The sequence below is a fragment of the Hyaena hyaena genome, unplaced genomic scaffold (assembly GCF_003009895.1).
Source record: "Hyaena hyaena isolate Hyena2069 unplaced genomic scaffold, ASM300989v1 scaffold_52, whole genome shotgun sequence".
NCBI lineage: Eukaryota > Metazoa > Chordata > Mammalia > Carnivora > Hyaenidae > Hyaena > Hyaena hyaena.
The window spans coordinates 1,549,029-1,561,990 of NW_024080684.1; the positions used below are offsets into that span (position 1 = coordinate 1,549,029).

The window sequence follows — 12,962 nt, forward strand, 5'->3', positions numbered from 1 at the left end:
AAAACTTTCAAGAAGGTGCTAAATGGTTTTTAATCCTAGCAGAGAAGAGAAAGGAGATGTTACAGGAGGCCATGCTCCCGGTGACAGAGACAGAACATTGGAGGAACTGTGTCAAGGGAAACCTTGCAAATCCAGCTTACTAGAATAAAGGCACATTAGAGGTCACTGAGACCAGGGAAAGAGAAACTATTTATAGTCAAACCACCAAATGCTGCCCAGAGCATAAAAAGCAAGCTAACTGCCCTTGGACATACAGAATCAAAAAAGCAATAAGGCTAGGAAACATTTGTCTTTGCTTGACTCATAATTATAATAACTTAGTGTGTACCTATCATCATTCTAGGTGTACTGGGGTACACAAAGATTACCCGGTCTCATAACATGTCTTCAAAATACCTATAGTCTGGTAGAGGAGTTGATCCTCAGACACAGGGACAGATATCACAAAGTCGACTAGATTTAAGTGGCTTGAGAGTTACAGATGATGAAAGTAGCTCAGTGAGGTGATAAATTAGAAGATGTCATTGATAGTCACTTAGAAGGTCAACAGCTATAAAGAGTTGCAGGCTCCCTGGGTACAAAGTTCTACTCAATTTGGGAGATGTAGCCCTTACAACAGAATCACTGGTTAAAAGAACAATCCTGGTGAGAGCTAAATTGAGAATTTGCTCTCTGCATCATATGGGATGTCACAAGGGACACTACTGTTCAAGGAAGGAAGGATTCCTGTAAGAAGGCCAAACTAAGAATAAGCTCCCTGAAGGCCAGGGTTTATCTGAGAATAAGTCCCTGGACCCACCCCTTGATCAGGCAGGGACTATTTTCTGCACTCTACCTTGAGAACAGAAGCCCTGGCCATCCACAAAGATATCTGAGATTCTGGAATGAGGCAACATAAATGTGCTCATGTTGTATGGAAGCTGACAAGATTACACAGCTGACCTTCTGTCTCAGAATTTAAGCTTGCATTTCAAGTTGCATTTACAGTGAATTTCCATTAATCAAGACATTTTCCAATCACATTCTACAAAGGAAATTAATTCTCCCTAAATGAATGATACCACCCCAAGACTAACTATAAATAACACTTAGTGAAGTATTCAGTGTTTTCAAACTATGACTTAAAAGAAAACAATTTTCAAATACAGAACATTTTAGTTATTGGTACAGATCAAATTCCATTATAACAAAACCCTAGGACCTGTTTGGAAACTTCTGGCACACAAAGATTGTAGGGAAATTATCACAGGACTGAGAAGTGAGAGACCCAGGCTTTGGTGGCTTTCTAATCACTGTGTGACCTGGGTGCTGAAATAAACAAGTTGAATGATACCTTAAAAGTTCCCTTTTGTTCGTAACATTCCTTGATCTCAGCAGGAAGACATTAGTGTGGGTGTCAAAATTAGGATTTTCATGAAGGTAAATAAATGTGTTGTAATTTGCTGTATAAAAAATATTACAAAGTGCAAATGCTGTGCTAAAACTAAAACATAGTAATATACCAAAGATTCCAGCCCCTTAAAAGCATATGATTAATGACATATGTTTGAGTTGCTTGTGTTTAGTTTATTTACCTTTTTTCAAGTAGTCACTCCCTTTTTATAATTCTAAGTTTCTAAGAATCATTCATTAGATTAACATTAAATAACAACTATGAACAAAGCTTTCAAAAACCTGTTTTTTAAAAAAGTTGTTTGTAACCATGAGTTTTAACAATGTTTTGTTCAATTATTTATAATTTACTTCTGTTTACCTGCATATGTTATACATTTTAACTAAGGGCATTTAGTTTAGGATTATTACTAATTTAAAAGTCACCTACTCCAAAAGGCCAAATCACCTCTTCTTACTTCCCACCAATATGAAGAAGATGACCTGCATTTCCAGATATTGTTGTTTTAGTTTCTCAGTCAAGCATAATCCAACCACCACCACCCATCACTCTCCTGAAACTATTCACCAAAAACTACCATTAATCTGAATTAATCATTCCAACTGCTTATTTTTTCAGTCCTACTTATTTTGAAATATAAACTATCTCACAGAAAAACTCACAAAATAAAACTGTACAGTCCAAAGATTTCTTCCACGGGGAATACCCATAAAAACATCTCTCAGATCAAGAAAGAGAACATATCAGACCCCAGAAGCAGCTCTAATGCCCATCCAGGTCATTGCCCCTTTCTCCTTTCAAGGAACCACTGTTGTAATTTAGAGCACTCATTCTTCTAGCTTTCTTTTGCACTTTTACTGTGTAAGTAAGTATTCCTAAACACTATAGGTTTAATTAAACCTGACTTTGTAGTTTATCTGACTTTTCTCAATCAACATCATGTTTCATGTTTTTATCCTTTGTTCTTGCATGAAACAAGAACATGGGTATACCCATTTGCTTGCCCATTCCAATGTGGGTGCAATGGCTAATTTTGAAGTACTCAGCCCACTGACCTTCTCTGGAGCACATACCAAGACTGACCATCACCTCTCTGAAATCTCCTCTCCTGTCTTTTACAGCAAAGCTCTCCCAGTTTTCCCTCTATCACCTTAATGGTTCTTCAGGTTTTTTTTTTTTACTAAAGTTCTTCCTCAATGTTCCCCACATGGAGTGTAGGTCTGCTTTAGATATCTTTCTTTATCTCCTCCTTGTACATTATCACTAGGCAACCACTCCTTCTGTAGCTCTAGTCCCCAACTACTTTTCTAGGATAATTTTTCATGACTTTCACCTTCATCACAGCCTAGACCCCCCTTCCCATTAGACACTTTACACAGCTACTCCCCCTAAACATGCCATTCCCTCTTCACTTTTGTGCCTTTTTGTATGCTACCACTCCAGCCTGCAACTCCATCTCCCATCTTTACCCTTCAATTTCCCAATTTCCTCCTGTGAAGTCTTCAGGAACACTCTGACAGCTTTAACGGCTCTCTCACCTGTGTTCCATGAGCACATTGTGCAATCCTCTGCTACAGCATTTATTGTGTTGTATTGTGACCATTTGTGCATGTCTATAGCCCTCACCAGAGGACAAAGAGTTGTGTCTTATTCATCTCTGTATCCACAAGAGTGCCTCCTGGTATGTAAATGTTGCCAGAATGAATGAATCTGTTTACTTGGTAACCTTTATGAGTTTCCTGTGCTAGGGGAAGCCTCACAGCATTTGCGTTTGTGCTATGTTCGTCTGCCAAAGCTGCATCAAACTTTTATGTGGTAGGTGTTGCAGGTTGGGCTCTCTCGGAAGTACACTCTGAGGTAGAGACTGGCATGCAGGATGTTTATTATGTAATGGTCTAGGGTTCAACATCTGTAGAAAGAAATGAAAAGAAAGAGAAAGAAGCAAGTTGAGGCAGAGGAAAACATCAAGCCGTGATGTTGTCTCAGCGGAAGCCTCTGCTGACACTACAGAGGGTTCTGAGGCTACAATATCCAAGGTGAGGTTGCTAAGCTGGGACTGTGTATTCCCTCACCTGCATCAAAAGTAGCATGACCTCTTTCTGGCCAATTCCTGAAGGGCGGCTCTTACCACTAAAAGTGACACTGTCAGTCACAATCCTAGCTTCATAGTGTCCATCACAGTATAAAATGCTGTTTAAAAGAAGTTTATAAATCAATATCCTAAGTTATGCATAATGTCTATTAAGTAGGATTTCCTACATGACGTATCTACATCATTACAAAAAAATGACCATTGCCAGCTTCATCGTGCTTGTTATAAAAGTTCCTGTTCTAACGTTAAAATCTTTGTTTTCTTCCCTTTGGCTTTGTGCCAACACTCCTAAAAGTCAGTCACCCCATACATAAGGTCCCCCAGAAGGACATCACAAAAGCTGTACACAGAGACCCTTGCAATGAGAATTTAACATGACTCCATTTGGAAAGGTTGAAGTGACAGAAAGCAAGGTATTTGGGTCTTCAGCAGTTAACGTTAATGAAGTGCACAGTTCCATTTTCTCAGCTACATTTCTGTGAACATTGGAAATAAAAATTTTGAAAATCTCCACTTAGTGCCAAAGCATCTGAATATCTAACTTCTGGCTAAGTATCCCAGTTTCTTCACAAGTTTTTTCTTCCATTATTTTGTATACCTAACAGTGTGAAGAAGAAGAAAAAGGGGAGGGGTGGGTATTTGTATGATTCTTCCTTGGGCAATCTCAAAACATAAGCTGCCAAACTAGAGGGATTCTTTTTCTTCACAAGGGAAAACCATAATGCTGTTTACCCCAGAAAGGGTAAAATCTGCACTTTTTCTAATTCTTCTAGAATAGCCCAACATATGAATCACCAACATATGAAACACACAAGTGTGCCAAAAAGGACCGCAGCAGGAGACAGGGCAGTAAAGACTAGAGTGCAAGAAATCTGCATTCATAGATTCTTATTACTGTTTTCTGAGGCTGGCATAACAAAAGGAGTTATGTGACTGCCAGTTTTCTGGAACAAGCAAATAGATGAAGTGTGGTGCTTTTAACCAGGATAAGATATATATAAGAGGAGGAGCAAGTTTGGGAGAGAAAGATTATGAGCTCAGTTTTGTAAATCTTCAGCCAAGATGGCTGGACACCATCCAGTAGAGATTTAAGATAGTTTTAGATCTCTCAGTCTTCTGAAGGCTGAGCTAGGAATATGAATTTGGCAGACATAAGTTTAGAGACTCATTCATTCATGCATTTATCATCCAGCTAGCTATGAGCCAGGTACATGCTGGGCTCCAGAGAAAAAGAAGTTAGTATGATGAATAATAGCTGATACTATGGAAGTGGATGACACCACGCAAGGAAGGAGAGGAGTAGTGAGAAGAAAGCTGATGAGAAGACCCTTGGAAAGATCCAGATTGAGGACACGGGCACTAGAAGAGAAACTTGAGAAGAAGACTAATAAAAAAAAGCCTGGATGGGCAAAAGGAGAACCAGAGGAGAGTAGGAGCCCAGAATTTAAAGGAGAAACAAGAACTGGACAGAGTTGAGGCTGTTCCATTTGAAAGGCTTCCCTGTAGAATTTACCTTGAATGTTGGAATATGCCACTTCGCCTGTGATAATACCTGGCTACAACAATAATAGATCTAGGGTGCTGCCATATTAAAACACTCAAAGGCAAATTTTGTCACTGACATCATTATTAATGTAACTATTATAGCAATTATGAAGAGTATCACCATTATCAACAATGTTCTATAATTTTAAAACATCAAAATATGGACGTTGAAAAATAGCCCTGGCTTTAATCTTCAGGAGGTCCTCTGACAGATTAGGTGCAGCGTAGTGGATGGCAGTGATTCAGATCACAGCAGGTTAGGAAATGACTGACTGGGAGGGAGGACAAGAGACAGAGTGCAAACTAGCATGTCTAAATTGTTCTTCAGGAAAGAAAGAGAGAGGGGAGTAGACAGGCAGCTACTAAAGGTTTTTAAATGTGTACGGAATATGTTCATATGCTAAAAGGATAGGTCAATGGAGTAAGAAATAGTGAGGATACAGTTAGAGAGATAGAATAATGAGAAAGATTCTTGAAAGATTCAGTAGGACAATGTTCAAGAGCAAAGGCAAATTTCTAACAGCATCAAAAAATATCAAATGCCCCAAAAAAGGTTCTAACAAAGATGTATAATACATTATTTGGTGATATTAAAATGACTTCAAAAACTGAAACAATCATTTTTACTATATATGTCTATTATTATATCATCATTTTGTATACCTCTTTTAAAAATCACATTGTGTAATCTAAAAATATAGTTTTTACTTGTCAATCATATCTCAATAAATCTAGAGAAAAAAGAAAAATTAAAAAATTAAAATCATCTGGAAATACACATAAACACTTCTAAGTAATTAAATATATATCAAATTCACAGATTGGAAAGCTTACTAGAATAAATATTTCTCCTGCAATTAATATATAGAGTCCATGAATTCCATATTACCAGCAGATTACATTAAGGTGTATATGGATATTTAACAAATACACTTACTTGTGCATTAAAAAGACCAAGAATATCCAAAACATACTTGAAGAAGAAAAAAGATGGTAGAAAGGACTTACCCAGATATCAAGTCTTATACAAAGCTACAGTAATCAAGATGGTAAACTTTTATTGCAAGGATGGACTTTTAAATCAATAGAATATAGCTTAAGTTCGGAAACAACTCTACACACAAAAGGACACTTGATTTATTACAAATGCTGTAACTCCAGAGCAATGGAGAAAGAGCAGACTTTTTAATCAGTGAAACTACAATAATGGGTAAGTATATCGATATGTAAAAATCACTTCTACATGAATTAAAAATCTGAATGGGAAAAGGAAAACTTTTAAACTTTTGGAAAAGAATATAGAGGAATATCTTCACAATCTTGGGATAGAGGTCTTTAATAAAACACTTACTAATAAATACTTATTTAATAAAACACTTATTATAAAGGAAGATATAGATAACTTTGACCACATTAAAAACTGAGAACTTCTGCTTATTATAAGACTCCATGGAAAAGGTAAAGACAGACCACAGAGTGGAAGAAGATATTTGTAAGCTGATAATGCTTGATCTGAATACACTGCCAACTCAATGAGAAACTCAAATTAAAAAAACAAAAAAACAAGACTATCCAATAGAAAAATAGGCAGGGTGCCTGGGTGGCTCAATCAGTTAAGTGACTGACACTTGATATCCATTCAGGTCATGATCTCATGGTTGTCAGATCAAGCCCCATTTTGGACTCCATGCTGACAGCACAGAGCCTGCTTGGGATTCTCTCTCTCTCTCTCTCTCTCTCTCTCTCTCTCTCTCTCTCTCCCCCGCCTTCTACCCCTCTTCCACTTGTGTGCACACACACACTCTCTCTCTCTCAAGATAAATAAACATTAAAAAAATTAAAAATTGCTTAATTTAAAAAAAGAAATAAAAATAGGGGGGAAAAAAGAAGTTTCAAAAAGTCAAAATCCAAATCACCAATCAACTTACTTTTTTTAAGGTACTCAACTTCACTGGTGATAGAGTAAATGCAAATTGAAACAAGTTGTTAGCATTAAATGCCCTTAAGATTGGAAAAAATTTTAAAGTCTAATACCAAATATTGGCCAGAGTTTGGAACATCAGAAATTGTCATATGCTGCTGATGGGAGTATAAATTCATACACTCTCTTTGGAGTGGCATTATCTAGCACAGCTGAAGCACATTTACATTTTGATCCAGCAATCCAACTGCTAGGTTTATAACTTAAAGAAATGCATGCACCAAGAGACATTGTTCATAACAGTCCATAACTGGAAATTTCCCAAGTTGCTATTATCAATCAAATGCATAAATAAACTGTGATATATTCATTGACTGGAACCTATACAGTATTAAAACCAAATGGCCAAATTAAAGTTCCATGCAACAATACAAATGAACCTTACCATGATAAGGTTAAGCAAAATTAAGACACAAAGGAATATATACACAATGTGATTCCATTTACATAAAGCTCAAAAATAGAAAAATTAACTTTTTTACTTAGGGATGGATACATAGGTGACAAAATGATAAAGACGGGCAAAGTCAGTATCACTATAAAAGTCAGCAGCATGGAAACACTGGGAGAAAGATCTGAGCCTACAGCTGGGATGAATTTGCCTGGCTTGTTCCTCTCACTCTGTAGCTATTCCAAACCTTCTATATAAAATGTTCTATTTCTTGGTCTAGGCAATGTTTATAAGGTATTTACTTTATTTGTAGAATTGTACATTTAGATTTTAAGCACTTTTCTGTTTGCGAGTAATATTTCTCTATAAAAAGCGAGAGGAGAAAAGGTATAGGTGAGATTAACTTTAGACAACAGTGGCAGTAACTCATGTGAGAACTGAACATATTCTACATACCATACACGGCTATACATCTAAGATGAAACATGTGTTCAACTATAATGATTGTATTAAAGTACTTATAAACAAAAGCAAGCATGAGAAAAATAAAATGCTGTGAACAGCTGGGCTTTTTCCTTCAGTTCAGAAATACTTCAAGATATTTTCTAACTACTTGGGACTATTTGTGGTCACCAGAAATCCTAATCTATTTCTTTAGCTGTCCTATGGGATAGCAATATTATTAATTAATTTCCTTTCCAAATGGATAAGCAGCTTACTGAGGCATCTGGTTACATGTTATCCTATTGAAATAAGTTGTTTGATCTGTATATCTTAAAGTGTAGCATACTAGTATATTAAAAATGAGTGTATCTCAGAAATGCTGATGCATAAGAGCACATGTACCCCAATGTTCATAGCAGCACTCTCAACAATAGCTAAAACATGGAAAGAGCCTAAGTGTCCATCAACGGACAAATGGATCAAGAAGATGTGGTTTATCTATACCATGGAATACTACATGGCAATGAGAAACAATGAAATCTGGCCATGTGTAGCAACATGGATGGACCTTGAGGGTGTTATGCTGAGCGAAATAAGTCAGGCAGAGAAGGACAAATATCACATGTTTGCATGTATAGGAGGATTAGGAGGAACTTAACTGAGGACCATGGGGGAGAAGAAGGGGAGAAATGGTGGGGGAAAGGGAGAGAAGCAAACCATGAGAGACTCTTGAATGCTGAGAAACAAACTGAGGACTGACGGTTGTGGGGGGGTGGGGGGAGATGGGCATGGAGGAGGGCACTTGTGGGGATGAGCACTGGGTGTTATATGGAAACTAATTTGACAATAAAGTGTAAAAAAAAATGATTGTATCTTAGATAATTCATTTTCTTCCCCCAAATGCTTTAGTATCTAATTTTAGAGACTGGTACTCAAGTCATATGAGTTAACCACTCTGATTTATCCAAGCATTACTGATTGTGAGACTTGGAAGCAATATTTATTCTTTTAAGTGCTATGGCTTCCACAAATACATGTGGAGCAGTGAGCAGTGTGGGATACAATGAGCCAGGGGTGGGAGCAGGGTGTTACATAGAATAATGCCTAGCCAATGAGAAAGTCACAAAAACTAAGTTCAGTAGATCAATATGAAATAAGTCAACCACAAAACAAAGCTGTTACAAATGCTAAACAGAGGTGTAAGCAAAATACTGTAGAAATATTTAATTCAAATTGGGCAAATCAGGACAGATTGTTATTTGAAGGAGACTGAGAGAATCCAGATTTGGCATGAAATTTGAGAAAGTTCCTCGGGCACTGCAAAATAAAGAAACTGCAGAAGTAGAGGATAGAAGTTCTGGATATACTCAAAGATTGTAAAAGAGATTGATAAATTGGTAGTAATCGTGTTGTGGAGGGACGTAGATGAAAAATATATTGGATAGGCAATTTGGAACTCATCTTTGAGAATACAGAAACAGTTTGAATTTTTAAGAGTTAGTGGGTTACCGGTTCTAACACAAGACAGAAAAATATGACCCAGCGCATGGTGTGCAAATACATTCCAGAATTATAAACCTTAATGAATTCCATTTAACAAATTTTCCTCACCCACATTTACTTGTTACTTGAAGTACTTTCTCCCCTGTACTAACAAACACCTGTTCTATATCTTCATACATTTGTTCTACTGCACAGTATTAAAACTCTTTTTTACTCAAATTTTGGAATTTTTGCACGGACCAGATCCAGAGACTCCTCTTCTTCCAGCCTCTGACCACCTCGCAACCTTCTGAACAACGTTCCTTGCAGCCCTTTGCCTCTGGGACCAGCCAATACCATATTCTGAGCTTAGCTCCTCATCGCAAATCAACCATCAGCTCCCAGATTCATCAGAGTTATCCCACGGAGGTGAGGCCACCGGCAATCGCCTGGTCAACTAGCACCTGGGGGTCTCCTACACCTATTTCTCTGAGCTTCTATTTAAACCAAGACAATGTCTCTGAAAGGCGTGGGCTGAGGTGAAGCACAAGGGCTCTGAGCATCTCCTGAAGATGCAAAACCAGCACAGCAGTCACGCCCGCTTCCAGGATATGCAGCGGCTGTCCCACTGTGAATGGGGAAAATCCTGGACACCACGGAAACCACATGGTCTTAGAGAAGAGCTGGAACCAGGCCCTTTTGGATCTTCACACACTGGGTTCTCTGTGACTTCCTGGAGAGCCACTTCCTCCTTGAGGAGGTGAACCATCAAGAAGATGGTGGTCACCTGACTCACCTCCAGAGGCTGCCCGCCCAAAACTAGGCTGGAGAGGAGCTCCTCCAAAGGCTCACACTCAAGCACAACTAGAAGCCTCCAGACCCACTCAGCCTTTGAGGGGTCCCTCTCCATCCTCTCAGTGCCAGGGGGTTTTTCCTGAGCCTCTCCTGGGGCCACTAGGCAGACTTTTAACCACCCTGGAACCCTCTCTCAAGCTGTGGACCAAATGGAGGCAATAAAGCTTTTTGCAGCAAATAAGTAAGTAAATAAGTAAGCTCATTCATTAATTAACTTAATATTTAAGTATTTAAGTATTATATTATAAGTTACTATAATATTTAAGTTAAGTAACAATATTTTAAAATACATATGAAGAGTTTTTCTGAAGTGGCATGTCAGAAAGATGAAAAAAAGAGTAAATTCAGAATTCACTTTAAAAACCCCCCAATAAGCAAAAGTCTCACTAAAACTTAGTAGATTATCCCACAGATTGTCTGTATTTTAGTTTCAGAACAAAGTTAAAACATGTACACTATTTTGAGTATGTTACCCATAAACAGAACCACCTTTCAACTCAAACCATTTATTTCCCAAATTTACTATTGTCAGTTACATAATCTGTCATTCCCTGGCATAGTAGAACATAAAATTATTTTAAAGTAAGCAACAATCTGGGGTGCCTGTGTGGTTCAATCAGTTAAGCATCAGACTTCAGCTCAGGTCATGATCTCATGGTTCATGAGTTTGACCCCCCACATCAGGCTCTGTGCTGAGAGCTCAGATCCTGGAGCCTGTTTCAGGTTCTCTGTATGTCTGTCTGTCTGTCTGTCTGTCTGTCTCTGTCTCTCTCTCTGCTCCTCCCCCATCTCATGCTGTGTCTCTTTCTCTCTCTCTCTAAACTACAATAGACATTAAAAAAAAAACTTTTTTTAAGTAAGCAATAATCTGTAAGGAAAGAAGAAGAAGAAGAAGAAGAGGAGGAGGAGGAGGAGGAGGAAGAAGAAGAAGGAGTAAATTCACAGAGTGTTCTCAGTCCAAATATCATCAATTTCTTATGTTCAACCCAAATCCATTTCACTTGATAACATTAAATGCTACTTACCATTGTAACAAATGATCTCTTTTTGAGAATCAAAACTGTCTCATAGCTAAGAATTATATCATCAGATATATTACTCAAGCATGTTCCTATGGTGAATTTCCTATTCTCTCTTCTTCATGAAATTAACACCCACCCAACATCACTCCTCAATCAGTTGACACAAGACAAACAGTTGTCTGCGTGGTCATGGGTGATATGCCAGCAAGTGAACCAGGTGCTAAAAGGAAGGAGACCATTTTTTATGCTTGTGATTAAGTTCATGCTATTAATACTGTATTTCATTAATATTGTATTTCAAATTGAAAATCTTCTGTTATGGCATTTGAAAGTCATGTCTATGTGAAATATGTGGGAATAAATAGTTACTGGGTCTTTAAGCAGGCCAACAGCTGAGAATGCCTTCTTCCTCTCCATGCACATGATGACTGCAACTGAGGCCCCTAAAGCTATGTGACCTTCAGCAATTCCCTTCTTCTCTCAAGTCTCAATCTGATCTTCTGAAAATTAAGGTGAACTAGCTAGTCTCTAGATCTTTTTCAAAATTTTGAATCCATGAAAGAAAAATTTAAAAGGAAAGAGCTGCAGAAAATCCCAGCAAAGTCAGGCAGAATGTAAATAGCTCTAGGCTTTAGACCGATTAAAGCAAGAATATTTTTAGTCTAGTTAAGTTAAAGTAACCTTAGCTGGGCTGATAATAAATGTGAATCTCGGGGTCAGGAGAGAGGGAAAGAGATTCACACATGGAGCTGTCTGAAACGGAATGGACTGCCTCGGGAAGAGACAAGTTCACCAATTACTGGAAGTGTGCAAGGAGAGGCTGGGAGTTCACCTGGCAGGATGGTTGAGGAGCTTATATGCGGAGCTCTGAGATCATATCCAACCTTAAAATACAAAATGGCACCATAAGCTGCTGTGCCAGAATCCAGTGTTCTTTCCTCTCATGGACCCCCCCAGCCAAACTGCATCAGCATTCCGTTACATTCAGCTAACACATTTATTGAGTCCTCTCCTTGCCAGGCACCAGGCACCATGAAAGTCCTATAGGGCATGCAAAGATGAATTGGAAAAAAACTATGTACTGCTGAGGCATAAGACAGGAACATAATAGCTACCAGGGAAGTAGTGATAAGTGACACATGGTAAACACAGATAAAATACCAACAAAGATGAGGAGAGAGAGAGAGATCACTTCTAAGTTTGCAGAACAAGGATGGAGAACTAATGCAGAGTTTATGAAAGAGATTAAGGTGGAGCAGAGTTGTAAAGAAAAGCATGAGGTACAAAGGGATAATTAATGAGTTCTAAGACTCTTTTCCACTCCTGAGATTCCATGTATTTCACTAAATGCTATGAAAATGAGCACAGACATGTTAGTTCTCTTACCTTAAAATGCTAATTCTGCCCATCTTCTTGACCCATTAGGCTAATAAGGCAGGGGCCAATGGGTCACAGCCTGCCATCAGGAGGAGTTGAACTAGATAGAGCAGGGGTTCACACTAGATGAGGAATTAGGATCACATTATGATTATCTTTGGGTGATGTCAGCAAACTGAAGCATCACATGCAATTTTAATAGCAAGACCAAGTTTTTAAAAAGACATTATATAGTTAGATAAGATGGTTTTTTTCTATGGTAATTGGCTTCAATTTTTATTCCAATGATAAATACATGCTCATTATAGTGCTGACCTTATGTATATTTCTATCCCCTTGATCAAGCAGATGGTTTAGTCAGACAACGTACTACTATCTGA

The 12,962-nt window shown here is 38.1% G+C and overlaps 1 protein-coding gene across 1 annotated transcript in view; it reads right to left on the bottom strand.

The window, feature by feature from the left end:
* GRM1 (glutamate metabotropic receptor 1) overlaps window positions 1–12,962 on the bottom strand; it is a 409,262-nt gene that overhangs the window by 325,451 nt on the left and 70,849 nt on the right. The window lies entirely within an intron of this gene.